Source organism: Callorhinus ursinus, unplaced genomic scaffold (genome assembly GCF_003265705.2).
Source record: "Callorhinus ursinus isolate GAN/ISIS: 27379988/994484 unplaced genomic scaffold, GSC_fseal_2.0 scaffold12, whole genome shotgun sequence".
Classification (NCBI taxonomy): domain Eukaryota; kingdom Metazoa; phylum Chordata; class Mammalia; order Carnivora; family Otariidae; genus Callorhinus; species Callorhinus ursinus.
This window is the reverse complement of record NW_027397074.1, coordinates 64772102-64799655: the sequence shown is the minus strand read 5'-3', so window position 1 is coordinate 64799655 and position 27554 is coordinate 64772102. Positions and strand designations below refer to the sequence as shown.

Below are 27554 nucleotides of genomic sequence, written 5' to 3'. Positions count from 1 at the left end.
TCCACTAAAGCTACTTTTGTCAAGGTCACAAACAATCTCTATGTAGTTAAATCCAATGCCAAATCTCAGTCTTCAACATGGTTGACATACCAGCAGCTTTTGACACAATTGATCCTTCCCTTCTTAAGAAACTCGTTTTTATTTTCTTTTTTGGCTTATAGGATTTTGTCTCCTTCTCAGTTCCTTTTGCTAGCTCCTCCTCATTTCTCCAGTCACTAAGCAGTGGAGTGATCAATACTCAATCTTTGAATTTCTTCTCTCTCTCTCTGTTTTCCTTTTACAACTTCATCTAATCTCCTTGACTGAAATCCCTCTTACAAGTCAACAATGCCTCAATGTACACATCCTGTCTGAAACTCCTTTGAATGCCAGACTTATATTACCCATTGCCTAGTCTAAATCTCCCTTGAACATCTAATTGACAGCTCAAACTTAATGTCTAAACCTGCCCCTCCTGTAGTCTTCCCCATCTCAGTTAATGGCCATTCCATCCTCCAGTTGATGAAGTCAAGAAATCTTGAAATCAAACTTTAACTCTCATATTTCACAGTCACTTCAACAGCACATACTGTAGGATCTATCTTTTAAAGACACTTTTAGTGCTGTTGACCTGATCAAAGCTGCCAACATCTTTCAGCTAAATCATTATATGATAACCTTCCACGTAGTCTTTTTTTTCCCTTGCCTTCTTATTTTGCACAATGCCTCTGGTGAACTAGTTAAAAAAATCATTTCACCCCTCCACTCAGAACTCTCTAATAGCCTCTTATTTTGACCTCAAAGTCCCTTGGATATAACTACCCTGGAATCTCTCTGTAAAATATCTCTCACTCTCCTCCAGCCACACTGACCTCATGGATTTTCCTTGAATATTCCAGGTGTATTCCTGCCCCAGAGCCTTTGCACTTGTTTCTCCCTTTGTCTGGAATGTTCTCTTCCCAGGTATCCACAAAGCTCACTTTCTTACCTCCGTCAGGTCTTTACTTAAATGTCACATTTTCAGTGACACCTTCCCTGGATCTCTTTCAAGTTTGCACTTCCACATGTCCTCTGGTTCATTTCCCTGCTTCATGTCCTTATTGCAGTCATTACCATCTTACACACTACATATTTTTTTATTTAACTTGTTTGTTGTCAGTCTCTTCCCAAAACAAGAATGTAAGATTGAGTTTTAACTCTTTTGTTCAGAACTGTATCAACAAAACTTAAAACAGAGTCTGAAATATATTGGGTACACAATAAATATTTGTAAATACATTAATGAATATAACAAAACAGTGACCAGTGTAGCATGCTTGTAACTTTGGAGTGAATTACGTTATTTTGTGTAGTAGATTTAATCTTCAAAAATATTTTGCATGATGGGTATTAAAGAGGGCACGTATTGAATGGAACACTGGGTGTTATACGCAAACAATGGATCATGGAACACTGCATCAAAAACTAATGATGTAATGTATGATGATTAACATAACATAATAAAATAAAATTTAAAAAATATTTTGCATATGCTGATATCAAATTTAGGATTATTACATTGTACTTCCATTACCCTACACAAAATAGACCCTTTATAAATATTGGATGAATAAAAATTTTGCATGCATATAAATATAAGTGAGGAGATAGGCTAGGAGACATGAACAAAGTAAGAATAATCAGGCTAGGATTTAAAAATGTATCATATAACTAATGCTGAGATAACTGAGTCAAATCAATAGGTGAGATAATGAATACAAAATTTGGAGGATCCTGTTCCTTAGGCAATGAAATAGAATTGTTGTAGAGCTTTGTTTAGAGACATCTTGAGAAAGCTAAGTAGTACCAAAATGACATACTGAGACTGATTTTCTTTGTAGTGTCATGCTGCCTTGATTGAGGCCATTTTTCTAGGCAGACTTACCTCTAAGTTTAGATATACATTTTAGTTTATCTATTTTTAGGAGAAACACATTTTTTTCTGTAAGAGAAGTATGAACTAACGCCAAAAATATGTCCCTATTATGTTCCCTGAACCGGGATTCTGCCGTCTGTAGCCAGTCTGGTTGTCATTCTGGATTCATGGTAAGAAGACCTGGCAAGGAGTCTGGAGACAGGAGTTGTCATTTCAATTCTGCTTATCCCTCCCTTCCTTCACCTACCACCCATATCCAGTGTTCAACCTTAACAGACTTTAATGACACATTTAAATATTGTAGACTAAAATCCTTGTGTATACAAAAAAGCTCATTAGTGTCTTAGTAGGAAGCTATAATATGATTATTTGCCAGGGGTATTGTTGAAAAGATTCTTAATTTGTATGAGAGGTTGGGTAAATGTCCTCTAAGTTCTATTTTAAGTTTCTAGATTTGATCATCTTTAAAAGTTATCTATTTACATACTGCATTGTAACATTTATGCAAGGAAATGGAATTTCATTCCTGGACCTTATTTATAGTTTCTCTTTATTGGAAAACTGTAGTTGAAAAACAATTTTTTTTACTCCATGAATTTTGCATGAATCAATAATAAAGGCTGGAAACAATTGACAAATACTTTCTATAACAAAATGATAGCTCTCAAGTATTTTTTAGCATAAATGACACATTGCAGAAATGTACTTAAGACAGAAAACTGGCTCCAGTTGAAGAGCAATGTAATATATCAGTTGGCCAAGTCTGCTTCTTTCTAAGAGAGAAGGTGGCAGAATTTAATTGTTTTCTGGAAATGTAGATTAAAAACTAAGAAGTATTTTGATGTGCAGATACATCAACAGTCTCACTAATAAAAATGGGCATCTGGCATTTGTGCTCCTTAAAAGAAAAATTAACATACCATGTAGTATTTTGGCCACAGTATAATAAACAAAAAATAAAAGTTTATGTAAATCAGTCTATAAACATCAAACAAATTTTGAATCAGAGTATGTTTAAATTTTTTGTAGATCCCATATAAAATTAATAACAAACTTTGGGCATCAAGGCAAAACTAGATCAAAAATTACTATGTTTGATTAAAAAATATATTTGGGAACTTCAGTTTTATGTCCAGCATGTTAGGAGTTTAGGAGTCACCACTCCATCTTAACAAGTAAAAAGCTAAACAACGGGCGCCTGGGTGGCTCAGATGGTTAAGCGTCTGCCTTCAGCTCAGGTCATGATCCCAGGGTCCTGGGATCAAGTCCCATATCGGGCTCCCTGCTCCTTGGGAGCCTGCTTCTCCCTCTGCTTCTCTCTCTCTCTCTCTCTCTCTCTGTCTCTCATGAATAAATGAATAAAATCTTTAAAAAAAAAAAAAAGCTAAACAACAATGACAACCAAAACTGAAAAAATCTACAATTCTTTTTAGATCCATCAGACAAATGAGGTCACAGGGAAAACTGCTATCCTCAGAACTGGAGAGACAGTCAGGTAGAGAATCAGACTTATTGGAGTAGAAAACCTCTGTAGGAATCAGTACTGGGGTAGAAAAATCTCAACTGTAATTGATGAATTGCTAAAGGCTCAGCGTGGACAAGTCTGAAAGTTAAAAACTCCAGCAGGACTTAGTCATTGGGGAGCTCCACACTTCTGTGAATTTTACCTACAGGAGCTTCATAATGAGTATCAGAGAAAAATTCCCTCAGACTTCTGTCAGAGGAGAGGAGAAAGAACCATTTTGATGTTTGCCTGAGCATTCTAGTCTTCTTAAGGAAAGTAAGTTTCTCCTGCTCTCAGGAGAAGCTATTTCACCAGAGACTAATATAATATGACTTATCAGAGCCTAACCTACCTTGGGGAAGGGAAATATACCACTCCAGCACTCTCTAGCCAATTTGTCCCACATAAAGGAGAAAAAAATTCTGAGAAGCACCAATGAAATTGGCAGTTCAGTTGCACAGGCTTACAAAAAGACAGACCTAATCACAGGACTATAGAACATATCCTCTCCCAGCAAACCCCACATTACAACAGGCCTAGTCACTACAAATTATTTTACCCAGTACAGAAAGCCCACCTTCTCACACACAAAAATTTATAAGACATACTAAAAAGCAAAAATTATAGTTTGAAGAGATAGAACGAACATCAGAACCAGAGTCTGTTAAGGCAGGAATGTGGAATTATTAGACCAGGAATTTTTTAAAAATATAATTATTATGCTAAGGGTATTAATGGAAAAAATAGACAACATGCAAGAACAGATGGGTAATGTCAGTAGGCATATGGAAATCCAAAGAAATAATTTTTTGAATTACCAGAGATTAAAAACATTGTAACAGAAATGAAGAATACCTTTGATGGACTCATTAGTAGACTAGACATGGCAGAGTACTAAACCTCTAAGGTTGAGGATATCTCAATAAAAATCTCTAAAACGGAGAAGAAAAGAGGAAAGAAAGACTGAAAACTCAAAACAAAATGTCCAAGAATTATGAGATGACTACAAAAGGTATACACCACCTTATATTGTTTCAAGCCAGATTCCTGATATAAAATTCAGGCAAGCACAGCCAAGGGAAAAAGAAGTTTATATAATTGATTCACTTAAGGAAAAATGCACAGATGTAATAACCATGAGGAATGGCTGCTTGGGAAGAAGAGCCCCACCTCCTGTGGATAGAACACATTTGTGACCCCAATCTTCTGTCTTCACGCAAGTAATCCACAAATGCTGATCTCTTCTTGTCTTTCTCCTTTCACTTTAGTTTTCTGAGGGTTAGTTCTTAGATACTGTGTAATGTAATGCCCCACAAATATATATAATTGTCTGCCTTGTATACCAAAGTTCTCTGATGTGGCTCAGGCCTCTTCTAGTCCTTAGTGTTCTTTTGGAAGACTTAATTACCCCTACAACATAGATCCCTTCAACAGCAACAAGAAAGACACAGAGAAGCTCTCAAGGAAGCTGATTATTTTCATTTTGCTCCATTGCCTTTGGGTGAAACTGTCTCCACAAGATTCTCATTGATGTCAGAACAGTAGAGCTTAGCCGTGGCCTATATTGTATGCCTGGGCTTATATCTGGCCAAGAATAGATGCCACCAAAGATTTGAACTACTTTTCAAACAGCTTCAGCTTATAAATATTTAAACACGTTTTACCGAGTTTCCTACCTGCCCCCCAACCCAATCCTTAGGAAAATGTATCTACATATTTGTGTTTCATGCACAAATGACAAGTGTATCTAATGAACGGAATTAAAAGCTGTTCGATCCATTGAGCATATTGGGTTTTTTAATTTTTTGTTTTTGATTTTTGAGTTTTGATTTATATTTGCTTTAATTCAGTAAATCGTTTCAACATACATATTAGTGCATGCTTGATGTGACTAGAAAATGACTTTAGTAATATAGCCACAGCTAATCACTACTGAAAATATAAAGTAAATTTTTACTGCAGGGTACAGTCAGTTTAACACATTCTCTATTTGACATGATGGAAATGTGTGGAAAATATTGAGGAAAAGAAAAATAATTATTTTAGGCCCTTTAAGTAAGTCTTTTCAGAAGACATTAATGGAGGTCAAAGTCATCCCATTAACCCACAAAAGCAGAGTCTATGTTGTAGGCAGAATTCTAAGATGGTCCCCAAGTTTCCCAGCCTGTGATGTATACAATGTATGTTTTCCTCTCCCATTGTATGTGGGCAGACCCATGCATATGATGCAATAATCGCTCACTTGATTAGATTTGATGATAAATGTGAAAGAATTTTGAATATATAATTAAGGTCCCAAATGAGCTGACTTTGAGATAATCAAAAAAAAATGAAGGAAGGAGATAACAATGGTAAGAGCAGAAATAAATGAAATAGAAATTTAAAAGACAGTAGAAAAGATGATTGAAAAAAGAGGGTTTTTTTAAAGATAAACAAAACTGACAAATCTTTAGATAGACTCACAAGAAAAAAAAAAGAGATGACTCATAAATAAAATCACAAATGAAAGGGGAAACATCAACTGATAACACAGAAATATTAAGGGTCATAAGAAACTATTATGAACAATTACATGCCAACAAGTTTGGTAACCTAGAGAAAAAATAGATAAATTCCTAGAAATATACAACCTACCAAGATTGAATTAAAAAGAAATAGAAAATCTGAGCAGACCAATCACTAGTAAGGAGATTGAATTAGGAATCAAAAGTCTCCCAAGAAAGAAAAATGCAGGACCGCTGGCTTCACTGGTGAATTCTACCAGACATATAAGGAAGAATTAATGCCAAACCTTCTCAGACTTTCCAAAAAAATTGAGGATGAGGGAGCACTTCCAAACTCATTTTATAAGGCCAGCATTACCCTGATACCAAAGCCAGACAAAGACACTATGAAGAAAGAAAATTACAGGCCAATATACCTGCTGGACATAGATGAAAAAATCCTCACCAAAATATTAGCAAACCAAATTGTACACTACATCAAAAGGATCATACACTGTGACCAAATGGGATTTATTTCAGGGGTGCAAGAATGGCTCAACATCCACAAATTAATCAATGGGATACAACCCATTAACAAAAGGAAAGATAAAAGTCATATTATTACCTCAATTTGTGCAGAAAAAATATTTGAAAAAATTAAAAATTATTTCATGATAAAAACTCAGCAAACTGATACAAAGACTGTACCTCAACATAATAAAGGCCATGTATGGCCTTTATTCAACATTGAGTATGTATACTCAATGTTGAAAAGCCAAAAGCTTTTCCTCTAAGATCAGAAACAACACAAGGGTGCCCAGTGTCACCTCTTCTACTCAATATAGTACTAGGAATCTTAGCCAGAGCAATTATGCAGTAAGAAGAAATAAAAGGCACACAAATCAAAAAGGAAAAAGTAACATTATCCCTGTTTGCATATGACATGATATTATATATAGAAAACCCTGGGGCGCCTGGGTGTCTCAGTCATTAAGCATCTGCCTTTGGCTCAGGTCATGATCCCAGAGTCCTGGGATCAAGCCCCGTGTCATCGAGCTCCCTGCTCTGTGGGAAGCCTGCTTCTACCCTCTCTCACTACCCCTGCCTGTGTTCCCTCTCTCACTGTCTCTGTCAAATAAATAAATAAAATCTTAGAAAAAAAAAAAGAAACAAAACCCTAATGACTCTATCCAAACACTGTTAGAACAAATAAATGAATTCAGTAAAGTTGCAGGATAAAAAATCAACAAACAAAAATCTGTGACATTTCTATACCCTAACAATGAACTATTGGAAAGAAAAATTAAGAAAATAATACCATTTACAATAACATCTAAAATAATAAAATACTTAGGAATACATTTAACCAAGGAAGTAAAAGCTCTCTAAACTGAAAAACTATAAGATGTTGATGAAAGAAACTGAAGAAGACACTAATAAATAGATATTCCATCTTCATAGATTGCACAAATCAATATTGTTAAAATGTCTATACTACCTAAAGTGATCTACAGATCCAAGGAAATCCCCATCAAAATTCTAATGGCAATTTTCATAGGCATAGAAAAAAAAAATCCTAAAATTCATGTGGAACCACAAAAGATCCCATATGGCCAAATCAATCTTGAGAAAGAACACAGCTGGAGGTATCATGTAGGAGAGTACAACTTAAGTGTTCACACCAAAAACAAACCAAAAAAGGTTAATATGTGATGTGATGGCTGTGTTAGTTAACTTTATGGTGGGGGATCCTCTCACAACATGTAGGTATATCAAATCATCACATTATAATACTTTAAATATATAACAATTCTATTTATCAATTATACCTCAATAAAAAGATTATCCTGGGTGGGCCTGATCTAATCAGATGTACCTTTAAAAAGAATTCTTCCTAATGAAAGTGACTCAAAGCATCAAAGAAATTCTGCTGTTGTCCTTGAGGAGTAAGTTTCTATGGTGTGAGGGGGCTAAGGTGGCAAGAACCTGAGAGTGGCCTTGGCAGCTGAGAGTGGTTCCAGCCAAAAGCCAGCAAGAAAACATTGCAGTCATACATGCAAGAAATGAATTCTGCCCACAACCCTAGAGAGTATGGAAGTGGATGTTTCCCTAACTAACTGACTCATTGATTTCAGCCTGGCACAGAGGATGCAACCAAAATATGCTGGATTCTTGACCTGTGAAACTGTGAGATAATATTTGTGTTGTTTTAAGTTGCTGAGTTTTTGGTAATTTGTTACACAGCAATTTATTACACAGCAGAGAACACACAGTCTATGAAGCAGAAGTGTTTCATACTTGAAGGATTCTTACTTTACTCGGTCTCCAGAATCTCATCAGTAGTCCTTGGTGCAGATTCTTCACCAGGAGGTCACAAATGGCTTTCACAGCCTCCTTTTTTTCTGCTTTTCCACCAACACAAACCTTTCCCTTCAAGCATATTAAATGTCTCTCTGTGCCCAGAGTAAGACACACTCTTATTATTGAACCTTATCACATACTTTGCTTTTTTCATGGAATGCCTTCCCCACCTACTCACAGTTCAAAATCCAGATCCAGTGTCAGTTGCCTTATGAAGATGCCCCATGTCAGCCTAGCTATTATCATTCCATTATGCTGTCATAATTAAATAAAAGTTTTTGTAAATCTTCTGTAGCAGAGAAATGTTGGATATGTCTTTATGTCAGCAAACACAATGACTGGCACATATTGGATTTTAAGCAACTGGTAACTATTTGCTGAATAAACAATATTGGGTGGATTAATTGTTGAATAAATTGAGTGAATAAATAGATCTAGATCAGGACCAAGATTAATCACAGTGTAAAAATGAGAGTTGCTATATGAAACTATTGGAGTAGGTATAGTCTTGGTTTCTTTTTTTTTTTAAATCTCATAACATAGAACACTTCATTCTGTTTGTAAAGCAGTCATTACAAGTGTGGCTTGTATGGCTTGTAGCATCACCAATAAGTTAAGATTGAAAGAATTTTAGGTACAAAATTGTTACAGTTGTAAACTCAGCTTCCATTCCTTTCACCCCTAAGAGTCCTGTTATAATAGTATTACTATTAATAATCATGATAAAAACTAACACATACCATGTATGTTGTTTAAGCATTTTATATGTATTAGCTAATTTAGTATTTACAATAATTCTTATAATAATTCTTTAATGTAGATTCCATATATTACAGATGAGGAAATGTAGGCACAAAGAGACTGAATCATTCTGATAGTGTTTAAGCTAGAATTTGAATCCAGGCAGTCTGACTTTTTGTGCTCTTGGCTACTTGATTACTACCTTATAGTAGTAACTAGAGTAACTATGTTACCTCTTTAATGATGAAAGTCATGGCGATAGTGAAGGTGCATTGGTTTCTTGCATATACTGATTTGGTGGAAGGGGAATGAGTGCAGAAGATTCCATAGACTTTTCTCCACTCAAACCTACTTTACTTGGCATAATCCTGCTTTCCTAGGGCACTGTCAAATCCCATCTGACTTTAGAATTTGGAATATTCCTATATTCCCGTCAAGCCTTGCAAGTACTCTGTCAAAGTTTCCTGTGCTTTTTCATTTCTGCCGTAGAAAACAAGTTTGTAAAAGCTGCTGTTTGTTGAAAACTTACTCATTTAGACATGACAATTTTAAAATTACTTGTAAAGGCCCTGATTATGTTTCTCAGCACTTCCTAGCTGAGGGGAAGGGAGTGCAGATTTGTTTGTGGTATTTTTAGAGCCAGAAATATTTAAATCCTTTCATGGAGTGAACAGTTGATAGAGAAACAAGGCCCTGGGTTCTCAGAGCCACTTCCCAAGGCCCTGGATCAGCAGCAGGTGGAGTGGTGTCCAAACACAGATTAACATTTTCTCTTACCCTTCTGATCCCTTTGGCAGTTCTCTTATGAGACAAGAATCAATGGTGCAGAGCCATATTTGATCTCTTTTATATGGGTGATTTCCATAAAATTTGGAGGAGTGATGGGTGTCAGGGGCCAGAGATCACAAAAGGGAAAAAAGCTTTTCACAGGCAAAGGACAATCTTAATTAGCAAAATCATTTCATTTTATCTCTGACAGTTTTGAAAGCATACTCTTTGGAGGCACACCTGAAATAAAGTTTTCTGTTGTTTTCTCATCCTTGATAAAGCTCAGAGGTGGTTTTTGTTGTTCTTTTTTGGTGCTTCTGCCACCCTGGTCTGCAATCTACAGGAAAATGAATGGCTGCTTTTGCATTTAGTACACATACAGTGATGTACTATGTATTGCACAGAATTGGCAAGATTTTTAGCATTTTGAAACAAAGCAATCATTACAAGTATTGCAAAGGATGGTGTTATGCTATGGGTGATAATTGTCAGCAGTATAGCCAACACAATTTTTCTTAAACTCAGTGCAAAAGTGAATTCATTTACACAGATTCTAAATTCATGTCAAAGGGCAAAACTCTGAGAATAACAAAGACATATTCAAATCGAACAGGAAACGGGACTTGATCTAACAGATACAGACTCACTCTAAACCAGTAGTAATTGTGAGAGTGTGGTACTGGTGCAGAAAGAGGCAAATCGAGCAGTCAAATGGAACTAAGAGCCCCAAGACACACTCAAGCATATATGGAACCTGGATATGTGATTGAGGGGGCATGGCAAATTGGTGGGGGAAAGTGGGGTTTTTTTTAAGTGACACTAATAGAATGTTGGGTTTTTTTTAAAGATTTATTTATTTATTTTTAGAGAGGGAGGGAGAGAATGCCGGGATGGGGGGAGGGGCAAAGGGAGAGGGAGAGAGAGAGAACCTCAAGCAGACTCCCAGCTGAGCACAGAGCCCGAAGTGGGGCTCGATCTCAGGACCCTGACACCACGACCTGAGCCGACATCAAGAGTCAGGCGCTTAACTGACTGGAACCACCCAGGTGCCCCATAGAATTGTTTTTATATGACAAAATAAAATTATATCCTTAAGTCCACTATTCATACACCAAACGTAACCCCAAATGGATTAAGATCTTAAATGTAAAAGTTCTGTGTAAGAGAATATTTCTGTGTTGTCAGTTAAAAGAAGTATTTCATGATAATAAGAAGATGCAGCTATTCATTCTATGACTTTTTTAAAGTTTTATTGAGGTATAAAAGATATACAATAAACTGCACATAATAAAGTGTATAATAAATTGAAATATATATATATATATACCTGTGATAGCACACCATAGTCAAGACAATAAACATATTATCTGCCCCCAAAGTTTATTAATGCCCCTTCATAATCCTGCTTTCCGACATTCTGCACCCAGAACCCATATGACCATTCATTTGCCACTGTCACTATATAAAGTGTCACTAAAGAAGCTAACTTGTGCCACATAAACATGCATGTAAACACATAGATACACTATGGATCTCTGCATTACAAATCAGTAAATAATGCATTCTGAGATATGGAGCCAGATTTTACTGGGTAACACTCATCTGACAAGGTAAAGGCAAATCTAAAAACAACTTATTTAATTGATTATGCATAATTATACTCTTAATTTGAATTGAAAAAAAATCTAATGGGCACCTAGGAAGCACTTCCACAGGTAAGCCCAGTAGATTGTTAAGACTTTTAAGTGAGTATTTCATGTCTCAAACTTTGTGCTAGGAAACAACATACCCCCTCAGCCTCCCAGGTTGGCAAAAAATAGCTCTAATTCATCAGCTAACAGCTCATTTCTCCACTGTCTTAGGTGTAATCAGACATAGTGTTATATGTCTATGGGCTAATGCTGTTTTTAAAATTGATTTTGTAATTTTGCTGTCAGGACTTATAGGATATTCATTTGCTATTCAAGAAGCCATTAAGGTTCTTTACCAGGTCTGATTTATTTGCGAATATCTGACTTTAGTCAACTTAGCTAACATTCCACTTGTCTGTATGCTGTTTGAGAAGGGAGATCAGATCTTATTCATCTTTGAGTGTCCTACAACACTGGGTCAGTTCTTTGCACATAATAGGTTATTTAGTCACTATTTATTAAATTGAATTAAATAAAATTGAATAGATCATTTTAATAAGTCATGGAAACACTGCTTTTAGGGCAATTCTATTGCCTTAAGCCCAAAAGGAGCATAAGAAGCAAAGATTCCGGTCTCTCCCAATGTAAGAGAACCCAAAGAATTTAACTGAATTGCTTTTTTTTTTAAAGAAGACTTTTTTTTTTTTAAGTAAACTCTACCCCCAGTGTGGGACTTGAGCTCATGACTCTGAGATCAAGAGTCACATGTCTATAGACTGTGTCAGCCAGGCACCCCTAAAAGAAAACTTTTTAACTGTTAGCCATTCCTTACATTTTATTCCTTACTTCCTTTGGATTACTGGTTCTCAGAATGGGTTGCACATAAGATTATTTGGGGGAATTTTGAAAGATTTTTATGCCCAGGCCACAACCAGATCAATTAAATGAAAATTTGAGGATGAGACTCAATCATCAGCAATATTTAAAACACTTAAAGTGATTCAGTCACTTCAGAACACTGCTTTAGGTAGAGGTGAAGAGTAACTTGACAATCATTCTTCCCCTATCTTTCTTCATTGTATCCTGAAACAACTACCAACCCTCTCATAGCTGGAGAAGGTTAGAAAAGTTATCTGTTTTGACATGACACTGAACATAAATCACTAAGTTTCCAAAGTTAAAATGTGGTCCTGGCCACTGGTGGCAGTTGTCCAAAACTGGAGAATGCTTGGTAGGATAACTTTAAGCAAAATTTAAAAAGATTCCAGCAGATTGTGCTGCAAATTAATTAAACCTTTATCAGCATATGGGTGTTATAATTTAGAGATTCCCTTTCCTTCCGTCTCCTTTCCTTACTCATTCTGTTCACACATATTCTTGAAGTGAGAGATATCAATTTACAGTGGTTCTTCATAAATTATCTTTCAGTTACCATTATTTGGGGCTTTGAGTAGGGCATTTAAATGTTTATTTGGTTTTAACAATGTAATACAAAATAGGTCTTTCAAAGAGGATAAAGGAACTTGCCAGAAATATTATCTCCTCTAGGTCAAATGAGTTCCCTTGATACCCCTACATGTACATGTTTAAAACAAGAAATCAGTATACATTATAGATACAAATTATTCATCCTGTGGCTCTTATTCTGTTTTTATCTTTCATCTAAACCAGCATATTTATAAGATCCTTCTTCATTGGAAACTGACTTTAGTCAAAATGTTTCAAATCATTTTTTAAAAGAAGCCAAAATATTTCTGACTCATGACAAAGCAATTTTCTTTTTTAAATCACAAGCTAACTTGCAGCACATTTTATGCTATCTTTCTCCCTCCAGTTTATCTTGGATATTATTTTTGTATCTCTCCCAAATGAGAACTGATTATAGACAATTGTGCTTTGCTATGATCTGGTTAAGGAAGTAGGTTCTGTATAATCTAGTATATAGTCACCAGAAAATATAACTAAAAATAGCTTTGTTTTTAATTTCAGGAGAAATATATATAAGGAAATTATTTCAACAGGGCATCACTTACAATTTATAAGAGAGCATTAAATGTTTAGATCAATGGTGCTAAATACAGCTGTATATTAATACCTAGATATTTATTCACTTGCGTATTTCATAAGCATTTGTTAAGCATCTAGATTATTGCAGATGCTTCCTCTTGAAGATACAAGTATGAATATGAGAGTCTCTTTTCTAAATTTATAACATAGTACTATAAACTGCATCCTGGTGAGGGTTCACCAAACTCATGTGGGGAAGAGGGTTCTTCTGTAAGTAATCATTTTTGTTTTGTTTTTAAGCATATAAAAAATGCTTGAAAACGGAATATAAGTTTCATATAACATTGTGTTTTATATGGACACTTATAAGGTTGTTTTATTATGATGATGATAGTGCCTTTTTAAAAAATCATAAAAATCATAAAAAACCTATGCTTTTGCATGGCTCTGGATGATAAAATTTGCATATAATCTCTCTCTGGAACTTCATCAATGGAAGCAATATTATTCCAATACAATAACAATTTGTTTTTCCTGTATAGCACATCAGTGGGCATAGAGTAAAACAAACAAAAAACAAAAAAAAGACATGGAATATTACTTTCTCAGGTGATCTGAGCACATAAATATTTTAAAGCAGTGATTCAGAAGAAATTTCAAAGCAGCTAATATAGACACACTTTGAGAGGATAACAAAGAATTAACCATAATCTTAACTGTGATGTAAGTGCTTTATGAAGAAAGTTATGCTTGTTATAGTAGAGATGAGGGGTTGGAGGGGTTTTTACTGAAAATACAGTTTTACTTGATTATATGTAGCTCAGGAAAGCTCATCTCCCAAGGCAGAATCCAAATTAGGGTATTACTCACTTGAAAGAGTTAAATCATTTGGTCTCTGTGTCTGCTCCCCCACAGGAACAATGAGACTTGTCATTTTCTTATGATCTAAGGATCCCCTGCAGGCTTTGCTGACACCTTGTACATCATACAGTGTTGGCCCACTATGTCCAGATGCAAAATCAATAAGGGGTCTTCAGATGAGCCAAGACCATGCACATGCAGTTGGTTGCCAGAGAATCTGTGTCTCAAGGAGTCAGATTTTCTGGGTTAGAATCTGGTAGGGCATCATTCTGTGAATGACATGAAAATATATGATGACCATAAGCAGCTTTGCACTTTTGATCAACACGCAACTAGTTAGCAAGGTGATAGAACGGGGAAACAAAAACAGTACTAGCTAATACTTACACAATGAATAACGTATTCCAAGCACTGCTCTAAGGGCTTTTATATCTTAATTAATTTAATCCTAAACACAATCCTATGAGGTTGGTACTATTATTATATTTATTTTATAGATGAGGAGACTGAGGCAAAGAATGATCTTGCTTATGCAAGACTTTCTTATGTTGTCCAGCTAATTAATGGGGAAACAGGGAATCAAACTTAGGCAGTCTGACTCCGGAGTGTGTGCAAATTAACCATTATGCAATTCTGTCTGTCATGAGAAATACAGGTAACATCAATCTGCTTCAAAACTAAAAATAAACTGTTTACATTGTGCTTTTCAGGGCATTGGGGACAAGAATAACAGCCAAACAAAAGTAGTTAGGAGGAGGTAAAAGAGAGAGAGAGAGAATGAATTAATAAATACATGATTATGCCCCAGGGGAAATGTAAACTGTAGAATAAGTTACTTAAGCCTAGAACCCCAGCCAATAGATGACACATAACTTTAAAACAAATGTCATCTCTGCAGGACTTTAAGAAGATATAGAGTGTCATACAAATCAGTGAAAGGGCATTATAGCTCCAAAAGTTTACAAATTATTTACTTTCAGGAAACATATATTTATTTTCTCAATCTCAATATTTCTTTAAAAGTTAGTACATCTCAAAATGGATGAGGAAAGAGGTTTGGGGCAAAGAAATAGATTTTGACAATAATGGAGATTTGACTCAGGGTTTGTCTTCCAGTTTGTAGAAATCCCCTACTCTTTTTACTGCTGCCTGAACTTTACAATCCAGTGGAAGGAAGTCAGACCCTGAAATTGTTTTTACTTCATCAGGTGACATTTTGTTGTGGCTGGATAAAGCATTTCATTTCCTTGTGATTCAGATTCTCCATTTGTTAAATGGGGTCAAAGGATCATTGTGTACTTTCTTGCAAAAAGTTTTGAACAAATATATTTTGAGACTTTTAAAAGAAAGAGAATAGAAAACCCATGAGAGTAACATGATTTCTGAGAGATTTTAGAATGACTTAGACTTGGGTGTCATTTAAATAATTTTAAGCTTTGAGTTTTTATTTGATTATGCTATATTTTGACATTATTCAGTTTATGACATAATAGAAACTGACATTACAAAATATGATGTTTTCCAGCCCTTCTGTATGAATTAACCTTTGGGGCTGTTATTCCTCGTTATCTCATTGGGGTCTTTCTCTGCTTCTCCAGGGCATTTGTACCCTGTTTATACAGCAGAGCCTTTCAACAGAAATATAAGTCATTTCCTGTAAAGTGTACCATCTACTTCTAATCTCTTGCTTATTCCTATGAGCTGCTGGAGGATTTTAAGAAAGCCATAATGCAATTTTCCATCCTTCCTTCTATTCTCAAGAGTAAAACTCCTGCTACATATTATATGCCAGGCCTCAGTGAAAGAAAAACAGCTATACCACACAGCTCCCACCCTTTCAGGTGATAAATGGAGGCAAAATGCAAGGCTAGCGAGGAAGACAGCCTTTCTTGCTGGACTGGACAGTGGTCAAGAGTTTCAAGCAAGTCCTGCCAGTACAATCAGGACACATCTTTTTTTTTTTTTTAGAAATGTTTTTCACTTTAATATTATTTACTTTCATATTTATTTCATATTATTTATTTTTTATTTTTTAATTTAAATTCAATTAATTAACATATGATATATTATTTGTTTCAGGGGTACAGGTCTGTGATTCATCAGTTGTGTATAAAACCCAGTGCTTATTACAATACATACCCTCCCCAATGTCTATCACCCAGTTACCCCATTCTCCCACCGCCCTCCCCTCCAGCAACCCTCAGTTTATTTTCTGAGATTAAGAGTCTCTTATGGTTTGTCTCCCTCTCTGGTTTCATCTTGTTTCATTTTTTCCTCCCTTCCCCTATGATCCTCTGCCTTGTTTCTCAAATTCCACATATCAGTGAGATCATATGATAATTCTTTCTCTGATTGACTTATTTCGCTTAGCATATAATACCCTCTAGTTCCATCCAAATCAAGCACACATCTTTTTAAGTAAAGGGAGAGGAAACCGGGTTAGATTATCCTAAAACAAAAACTATTGACTGATTGAAGGAATATTGAGAAGTATGGGAGCAGTAGATTTATTCAGAATATTTAGACTTCGATAAAGTTAGAAAATAGCAAAAGACCAGGCTTCTAGTGATTTTAGTTAATCTGTATTCTTCTTCCAAAATCTTTCTGTTTGCCCCCAGCGTATTTCACTGAACCTACCTGATACCCCAGTGCATCATATACTACAGAGCTCCATGCAGGTGTAGGGGCCAAGGGCAGGCCATCCCAAGATGGGCCATACTGGCATAAAGATTATTTTGAGTTAAAGAAACAGTCAAAACACAGCAGGTTCAGGAAAAGCTCTTTACCTCCCCCACAACTGCCTAAAAACAATTTAGATAAGGGACCTGCTCCAAGAAGAGAGCTATCACCATACAAAACTACATCATGATGTGCTTTGGCCTGGTAGAGAGGGAAGAATCTAGGAAGGCCTGTTTGATCAAAGTCCTCTATGCCCCATTGTTTCTGCTGGTCCAACAAACATTTATTTACCAAACATTTACTCTCTTTCAGCTTCCTGTGAAATGCATTCCTTTTCTTTGAAGTCCCAGACTGCTACCCACTTCTCCTTGGTTCAGGATGACATACGTACTTCATTTTGTCTGACTCTCTTTGGAATTTCCATGTCTATCTGGATTCTCTGTACATACAAAATTGAATTTTATTTTCTCCTGTTAATCTGCCTCATGTCAATTTGATGCTTAGTCCAGTTTTAGAAAGACTTTGAAGGGGACAGGAGATTCTTACTCCCAGATACAGGTTTATTTATTTTTTAATCTGCTGTGATTCTGAGTTTAATTTTTTTTCCCTAAAGCTTTCTATTACAATTATCTTCATCTCATACTATTTTGTTATTTACATGTAGTCATTTAACCAATTCATTAGTCATTCTTTCTAAGTAGGCCTGTTCCTTCTGATGAGGGAGCAGAAGGCCAGCTGAAGACAAAGCATAAGCTGACACCCTACACTCCCCCGCCCCCCACTTTGGGACATATGTGACATTCCTCAGGCACTTCTGGCTGCCCTAAAGGAAAAACAAAAGGTTCAAAAAAAAAAAAAGGATTAACTGATAGAAATCACAATCCTGCAGGACAGAAGTCTCCCTCAGTTTACAAATGTCCTAGTGATTTACAAGGAAGAAGCTTTCTTATCAGTAGCCTAACTTCCAGAGACCCATAACTCAGTTCCTGAAGCCCTAACATCACCCTTCCCCCCATATAACTAAGGGAGGCTAAGGCGGAAGGAAAAGTAAATAAAATGGAATTTCTTTTGAACCTGAAGTCCATTGACAAGGACGTGTGATAGGAGGAATGTAACATTCCTCCCGGAAACTCCCAACTGTCTTCATGTTAGTGCCTCATTAGAGGGGGAAACAGCCTTGGCTTGACAATAACCAGGCCTCCAGTATCCTGAGAGTCTTTAGCATATGACGGTCCTTCTGGACACCCCCTTTGTCCTCACCCCCCCAGCTCCTGAGCATAGAATCACCACCACTCACGACCCTGGGGAAGCAGCTCTTTCTGCCCACGGATCCTGTCCCTGTGCTGTAATAAACCACCATTTTGCACCAAAGACGCCTCAGGAATTCTTTCTTGGTGGTTGGCTCTGGACTCCACCCCACTGAACCTCACCTATGTCCCAAAACTGCATCACTTTCCCCCTTCTCCTCCTGCTGCTCCCTTTTTTTCTCCTTGTCTTTCCTTACTTCCTCTCTTCTTCCTCCTCCTCCTTCACTTCTTTTTTTTCTCCCTCCTCTTCCTCCTTCCTTTTCTGAGCTAAATGCCCTTTTGAATGAGTGACTTAAACAAAATATCCTTATCTATCTGAAGGCTTTTCTGAAATTTTCTGTCATATTCATCACACAAGTTAAAAAAAATTTTAAGTGTTTCTAGGGTGTTTTTTTTTAAACTCTATACTCTTTTGTAAGATACATACACAATGGAAATCATAATTTCATAGCTTTTTTTTATTTTATTACTTATTTATTTGTCAGAGAGAGAGCACAAGCAGGGGGAGAAGCAGGCAGAGGGAGAAGCAGGCTCCCCACAGAGCAGGGAGCCCAATGCGGGACTCGAAACCAGGACCCCGGGATCATGATCTGAGCCAAAGGCAGACGCTTAACCAACTGAGCCACCCGGGCGTCCCTCATAGCATTATTTAAATAATATTTTTGAAAAGGAAATTTTTATGAATTTTAGTTTTTTATACTCTTTAAAAATGCTAGTTGATGGAGTTTGAGAAGACACAAATCTGGGCTGAGACAGTATAGTGCAGTAGTTGAAAGCAGGGGTTTTGAAGTCCAGAAGCTCAGTGTATGGATCCCTGTGTGATAGCCCGTGTGACCTTTGGTAGATTACTTCAGATCTTAATCCCCTGCTTCCTCAGTTGTAAAGTGAGGATAATAATGTGCCTACTTACTGAGATCATTACCATGGCTAAATAAGGAGGGTAAATTTTTTTGCAGGGTGTCTGGCATGTAGTCAATGAATCAATAAATTGTAGTTATTGTTTGTAGTTGCATTGTATTACCTATCAATTCTTTTCCTCTTTTTCTTTTTCTTCTTTTTTGTTTTTCTTTTCTTTAGTTACCAACAACAAAGAAATTAAGACAGTTCTTTGTGTTCCATGTGTTGGAGTAGAGATGCTAGGAATAAATGAACTGCAAGGCCTACTGGAAGATTCAGAATTTGGTGGTTCTTTTTGATGGTATTTAAACACTATAGATGAAAAGAGAGGAAAGGTGTAAAGACAGTAACTCTACTGGGAGTTTAGAAGACATTAAATATCACAGGAATAGATGCAGAACTAAACAGACCCAGGAGTAAAATCCACAAATAGTTTATAAGAACTATTACAAGGAAAGCAAATTAAAAATGCAAAAAGGTAAAAAACATATGATTGTGTAAAAGTGTGCACACATGGGTATGTATGGGGAAAACGGAACAGGAATAAAGAAATGAAGTAATGGCTATTTGACAATATTAACGTACTCTATGGACTATTTTTTTTTAAATTCAGTGTACGGCCCAGGTAACCTTAGACACTGGTGAGATTTTTTTCACGTGATTTCCGTTTTCAAATTTTATAGCACCTTCACATTATCTATTAGTTTAAAATACTTACAGGCTTCTCCCTGATTCTCATCACTATAGTGACTAACTTGCTGTCACAGACCCTCACTTTAGCTCTTCCAACATCCTTGCCATTCTGTGCATCTCTCGTACATGACAGAACCTCTATTCCTTTGTTAAAGGTAGCATTTTAACCTTGAATGCCTTCCTTTCACCTAATACTCATATCTAGGTTGCCTTCTGCCTTCCTTGGAATATGCTTTTAAAAAAAAATCATATTTTTAGGTTTTACTTGTTAGAATCTACTATTTTTGCTTTCTATTTTTTATGCTTACTACTTTTTTTTTAAAGATTTTATTTATTTATTTGAGAGAGAGAGAGAATGAGAGATAGAGAGCACGAGAGGGAAGAGGGTCAGAGGGAGAAGCAGACTCCCTGCTGAGCAGGAAGCCCGATGTGGGACTCGATCCCAGGACTCCAGGATCATGACCTGAGCCAAAGGCAATTGCTTAACCAACTGAGCCACCCAGGCACCCTATGCTTACTACTTTTTTATAAAAGATTTCATTTATTTATTTGTTTTAGAGAGAGAAAGAGAGTGCAAGTTGGGGGAGGTAGAGAGCAGGGTCGGGGGAAAGAATCTCAAGCAGACTCTATGCTGAGTGCAGAGCCCAACACAGGGCTCAGTCTCATGACCCTGAGATCATGACCTAAGCCAAAACCAAGAGTCAGTTGCTCAACCAACTGAGCCACCCAGGTGCCCCTAATTGGATTTTAAGCTTTTTAAGGTAAAGTGTCTTATTTTCTGCTTCAGTTGTATCTTCCACAGTAATGAAAAGAGAAGTTGCTCAATAATTGTTGATTGACCAGCATTTTCCAGTTTTTAATGTCTTCATATTTGTTATATTTTAGTCATTTACACATGATACATCTATTCATCTGTTTACCAACACAAAAATGTAACTAATACTACTCATATTTGAAATATATTATTTGCATTTTTTAAAAAATCTTTTCTTCTACAAGAATTTTTGCATTTAATATTCTTATGTGCCTTCTATGAATGCAAAAGATAATGTTTCTTTTTCAATCACAAAGACATCCTTTTGCTCAGCTAATTAGGTCCTCTTGATTATCCTTTGAGACCTATCATCCATGTCAGAAGTTAAAGAATATTTTGTTCTCACTTATTCTACCAGGTTCTCCTACATTAGTTTGATTTTGAATGCATTCTTGCAGTGAAACTCTTTGATCTTTAGTCATGGCTTATTACATCTCTCTTCTGAAATGCACCATCCTTTCATTTTATATCATGGTGCCATTCCAAATCATGTGTATCTTTCAAGATCCATTTCAAATGTCATGTACTTCATGACACCATTCACAATTCATTTCTCTCTTTTGGACTTCTTCAGTGCTCTGATTTCACCAATGAACACCACATTTTGCTTTTCATTCATTCAAATTCATTGAGCACCTTTCACTTGTTGTGCACTCTATTATGTCATAGAGACACAAAGATGAATGATTCAGGATCTCTGCCCTCAAAGATGTTGCAACTAGTGGGGAAGACAAAACATTATGTGGTAGGTTTAGTAATGTAACTAGCCACATTAGTATAGGAAGCTAGAGGGGAGAATCTTCTGGGCCCTAGAAAAGTGTATCTAATAAACCAACATCTAAACCAAGCCTTAAAAAGTGAGTATGGAGCTGGAAAAGTTAGTAGAAGCATTTCAGTTAGTGGGGAATACTTAGAGGAGACAGAGAGAAGCGGTTTGGAATGATGACAGGCCCAGGGTGTTTGGTGAAGTAAGAAGCTAATGTACAGAGAAGATACATTTGAATTCTGGTCTAAGAATGCTTGAAGTCTGCTCCCTCGGAATGATAACAAGATTTAAGGTAGAGAAGGAGCCCACTAGAGCATACCATTAGCTTGAAATTTAATTTTTTTTCAAATGAGCCCATACAGTTTGGGACAGGACTTGCATTCATTTTATAGTTTAACATACTAAGAATTATTGCATGGAATGAAGCCTAGGGAGCATTTAGTAATAAATTAGTAGTAAACAGATTTCTGTTACTATGCTGTGATTAAACATATTGCTTAACTGAACTGACTAATCAATATTTTGGAGGCTACTATGGTGGAGCCAAGTAACCTTAAAATAAAAATATTAGTTATTATTTGACTTATATACTCAAATTTTGTAAATGACACTAGTGCCTGATAAAGTGCTGAGTCTAGACCATGGGAGCATTCAACTATTTTGATTTGGACCACTAATGAATCAAGTATAAGTTTTTTAATTCATTATTCTATGTGTCCTATTGAATCTTTTATAATAAGTAAACTATGTATAAGAAAGTTACCAATAATTTCAGTATAAGAATTTTATGTTCTACCTCTCTTCAAATTTCTACATAGAGGATTACCAGTGAATTCTTTAAAGTCAAGCCCGTTGTACAGCTTGGTGGTTATCAGATCAACTTTCTTATCCTGTTTAATATTTGTGAATTGCTTGATAATATAATGAGTATCATACCCTATGTCTGAATAAATCTGAAAGGAATAAATATTATATTGGACAAAAATAAATCAAGGAGATTATATTTAAGAAGACTATGGAGGCCTGTAGTCAGGGTTAAAAATATCATACTCAGATATTGTGCTTGGGGAAGGTCTACTCTGATAGTAGTTATTGTAAAAAAAAAAAAAAAAAGACCTTAGTTGTCTATAAGCTCAGTGTGAACAAAAAAAATTGTGATTGGATGCTTAAAACAAGTGAATGCACATTAATTTATTATTAAGCTGCAAGAGTGGGGGGGCAGTATTTCAATCAATGAAGGCAATAGACCCATTTTCCCATTGTTCACTGCCATTGTCAGACCACTTATGGACTAGTCACGTGGAGATGGTTCATCTTACATTTAAAAGATGGTAAAAAACTGTTGGTGGAAAAGCAAGCTCATGTAGCCATTCTGGAAAACAGTACGGAGGTTCCTCAAAAAGTTGAAAATAGAACTACTCTATGACCCAGCAATTGCACTACTAGGTATTTACCCCAAAGATATAAATGTAGTGATCCAAAGGGACACCTGCACCCCATTGTTTATAGGATCAACATCCACAATAGCCAAACTATGGAAAGAGCCCAGATGTTCATCAACAGATGAATGGATAAAGAAGATGTGATACACACACACACACACACACACACAATAGAATACTACTCGGCCATCAGAAAAAATAAAATAAAATCTTGCCATTTGCAATGATGTGTATAGAACTAGAGGGTATTATGCTAAGCGAAATAAGTCAGTCAGAGAAAGACAATTATCATATGATCTCACTCATATGTGGAATTTGAGAAACAAGGCAGAGGATCATAGAGGAAGAGAGGGAAAAATAACATAAAATCAGAGAGGGGCACAAACCATAGGAGACTCAAAATCATAGGAAACAAACTGAGGGTTGCTAGAGGGGAGGGAGGTGGAGGGATGGGTTAACTGGGGGATGGACGGTAAGGAGGGCACGTGATGTAATGAGCATTGGGTATTTATAAGACTGATGAATCACTGAACTCTCACTCTAAAACTAATAATACATTATATGTTAATTAATTGAATGTAAATTAAAAAAATAAAAGATGGTAAAGAACTTAGAAACTATGAAATATGAATAATAAGGAAATTTTGAATGCTCAACCTGGAAAAAAAATTAACAAAAACATGGTAGGAGTTTTTGAAGAGGAATTATTTGTATCATTTGTTACTTAGAGACTAATAAAATCAAAAGACAGATGTTACAAAGACGCATTTCATCTTCATGAGCAGGTTTACCCAAATTTAGAGTACGGAATGTGTTTTATAAAGTGGTCTTTTCTCAATCACTAAAGGTTTTTAAATAATCTAAGTGAAGTTCTAGTAGGGATTCATTTGTGATGAAATTGGATGAGATGTCCAATAATATTGTCTTCAGTGTTCAGGTTTGGGGAATATGACTTCCATAAAGTAAATAAGATATATTTGCTTAAGATGATATTCCAATGAAGATTTCTTTAAGGCTATGCTCTTAGATTTGTCTTCACTTCACAGTGAAAGGTGATAGAGTTGTTATAAAACCATTAATTGTATTGAACTTGTTATATTTTTTAAAGATTTTATTTATTTATTTGAGATAGTGACAATGAGAGAGAGAAACCACATGAGAGGGGGGAGGGTCAGAGGGAGAAGCAGACTCCCTGCCAAGCAGGGAGCCCGATGAGGGACTCCATCCAGGGACTCCAGGATCATGACCTGAGCTGAAGGCAGTTGCTCTAACCAACTGAGCCATCCAGGTGCCCCAGAACTCGTTATATTTTATTTTTACTATCACTTATTATTATTTATTATGTACCCAACAAAATGCTGTACACTTCCTAGGTATTGTAATTAATCCAAACATCTCTACAAGGTACAAATTATTGGTTTCATTTAGGATTAAGGAAAAATGGTTTGGCAAAGTCTAGATAACTTGCCTAAAATCACACAGCTAGTAAATAACACAAAGATGTTATTCCATGCAAATCAATAAAAGAATAAACTTGGAAGTGATACAGCATTATGATTTCAAGTAAGGGTGATTGGGGCTCAATCCTTGCTTTGAAGACCCCAAAGACTTCCTTTTTCAGTACCTAGGGATGGCCAGATCAGATTCACATTTCACTGAGACAAACTCCAGAAAGCCAAATGATAGATAAACAGATAAACATTCTGGGAGTATTCACAACAATACTCTGTTCTCTTAGGCACGTTAGAAAAAAATAAGTGGTTGATATTTTACTTATTTACCAAGAGAAATTATAGTCAGGAGGTGTGGAAATACAGGAGAATGAATACATTCTCTCTTGCTAGGTTATTCATTCTATATGTTGAATGACAAAGAGCTGAAGATCAACATGGAAATCATGGACATGCTTGGAGACCATGAAATTTGAGGAAGAAGAGTTAGATAACTCAAGCTTTTAATGGTTTCGCTCTAAGATAGCTGTGCTTTCATTCCAGTTGACAAACTATCTTATATCTATATTAACAAATATAATTTGCTTACCAGAAAGTATTGTGGCCAAGTTTTCAATCCTTTTTTTTGTCATTGACAACCCATGTTGTAACCCAGTGTTGATATTACATTGTAAATCTCAGAGGACAAACGTATAACCCTAATTTTCTAGGTAGTACAGCTTCTAAGTACTGATCAGAGTTAAAATTTTTCTAGCTCCAAAGCCCAGTGAAAGCCATGTGAGTCAAGGATAATGTCATTATAAAGTATTTGTGCTGAATTAAAGAATACTTACTTTGGATACAACCATAAATTCTTAAACTGATGATTTCAAGGGGGAAATAGAAACCTCTAAGTCACTAATGTGACAATAAGAATGAACCTGGGTGATTAAGGAAAAAAAAAAAAAACAACTTCTTTTAGAAGCACCATAAATTATGTTGGTAAATTGTGGCTGGGTTCTAATGCAAATCTAGGTTACCCAGGCATAAAAGACAGCAGCAATTGGCAAACACTGTGTTATTTATTTTCTGGATAAGCCATCTATCAAACTCTTCTTTCCTCAGTGAAATGCACTCACACACCATGGAGAAAAAGAAATTGGTAGTGATGGAGTACAACCCTGGGAACTTCTTTTCTGAACTTTAGTAGAATCGAGTAAATATCAAAGTTCTCTGTAAATTCACAGTTGCTTACTTGTCTAAACCAAACAAGAGGGCGATAGTCACTTGGTTGCTAAGCGGAGAAAGTGGTTACTGAAATGTTTCATGACCTGTTTGATGAGCCTGTCAGGTGCCTTCTCTGAATCTGTTGCCATAAAGCACACCAATTTAAGTCTCAAAGTCACAGAAATGGCAACTCATCATGAAAATTGCCAATTCATGGGGCGCCTGGGTGGCTCAGATGGTTAAGCGTCTGCCTTTGGCTCAGGTCATGATCCCAGGGTCCTGGGATCGAGCCCCGCATCCGGCTACCTGTTCAGCAGGGGGCCTGCTTCTCCCCCTCCCTCTGCTTCTCCCCTTGCTCATGTTCTCTCTCTCTTTCTGTATCTCTGTGTCTCTAATGAATAAATAAAAAAAAAAAAATCTTGAAAAGAAAATTGCCAATTCTCTCAAATCTCAAAACAAGGAAAAAGCGCGTGGAGATACTGTATTTTATAGGTACTTGAACATACTAATCAATAGTAAGGGGCACCTGGGTGGTGGAGTTGCTTAGGCATCTGACTCTTGGTTTCAGCTCAGGTCTTGATCTCAGGGTCATGGGATTGAACCTGCTTGGAGCCCCATGTCCAGCTCTGCGCTCAGCATGAAGTCTGCTTGGATTCTCACTCCCTTTCCCTCTGCCACTCCCCCTTGTGCCTCACCCCCTCCAATAAATAAATAAATAAATAAATAAATCTTTTTAAAAAATGAGATTTTTCCAAAGTCTGAGCAGAGGGATTTGGAAATAGCATTTCAAGTCAGAGAACTTCTGCTTTATATGTTATTCCAGAAAAAAGAAAAATGTGTTTCTTTACCATGATTTTATTTATTTAATAATTAACAAGATTTAGGAGAGTTAGTGAGTATAAATCTTAATCCACGATCTTGAAGGTGCAAGAAATGAATTATTATTTTCTTTAAATCAGTAATCTGATTGGAACCTCCATTCAGACATTTGATGGGAATGTAAGTAAATTTGGGGGTTATTCTCCTTTTCACTCCCATCATAATAAAGGGATCCAGAATTACCTGGTACCAGGAGAAGAGGCAGGTGCCCTTCACATGAATCTGTTATGATTGCTACTAGTTTAATAATTACCCAAGTCCATAGAGTTACCAGGAGGTTGTTGCTCTTCTATGTCTTTGTTACATTGCCACATCTGGAATTCAGAATCTTGGTGGGAGCTGAGAATTCCAGTGCCCTGCGATCACTCTTGAGGAAAAGGAGCATAATCACTCCTTATAAAGGATGCAGATGCTAAAGTAAAACGTCACCGGAATTATCGAAAAACAGCAAACACCAAACACGAATAAATGTATCAGTACATTATACCTACAACAGAAGTCTTGTCTAAAGTTTTTGCTTGAGGCCCAGAATTTTTTTAACCTTTATTTAAAATAATTTTAAATTTACAGAAAAGCTGCAAAATAGTAGCTTCCATATGCCCTTCACCCAGCGCCCCCTAATGTTAGCATCCTACATAACCACAGCAAAATGACCAGAACCAGGAAATTAATATAGGTACACTACTGTTAATTAAAATACAGACCTTATTCAAACTTCACCAGGTTTTCCACTAATTACTTTTCTCTTCTCCAGTTCTGGTCCAAGATTCCACACCGCATTTAGTTGTCTTGTCTCCTTTGTCCAAGACTGAATGTCCTTCAGTCTTCATCTTTCAGGACCTTGATATTTTTGAAGAGTATCAGTCATGTAATTTATAGAATATCCCTCATTTTTTAATGTTATTCACGTGAGGTTATACATGTTCAGACAGAGAAGTGATTTTTTTTTGCCCTTCTCAGTCATATCAGCGGGTACCTAATGTCAATAAGTCTTATTATTGGTGATATTACAGGTGATCACTTGGCTAAGGTTCTGTCTTTAGGTCTTCAGTTTCTCCACTGGAAGTTACTCTTTGCCCATTTGTAGTTAATAAATATCTTGGAGAAAATATTTAAGAGTATGCAAATATTCAATTTCCCCTCAAAGTTTCGCTCACTAATTTTAGCATC

General features: G+C 36.2%; 1 long non-coding RNA gene across 2 annotated transcripts in view; it reads right to left on the bottom strand.

Annotated features, from left to right (window-relative positions):
* LOC141373816 (uncharacterized) overlaps positions 1-26697 on the bottom strand; it is a 61891-nt gene extending 35194 nt beyond the window's left edge. For both annotated transcript variants that reach the window (XR_012380138.1, XR_012380139.1), the window contains exons 1-2: positions 26568-26697; positions 14260-14519 (exon numbers count right to left, since the gene is read on the bottom strand). This is a non-coding gene — a long non-coding RNA (uncharacterized lncRNA). The remainder of the gene's footprint in view (positions 1-14259; positions 14520-26567) is intronic.
* Positions 26698-27554: the final 857 nt, after the last annotated feature.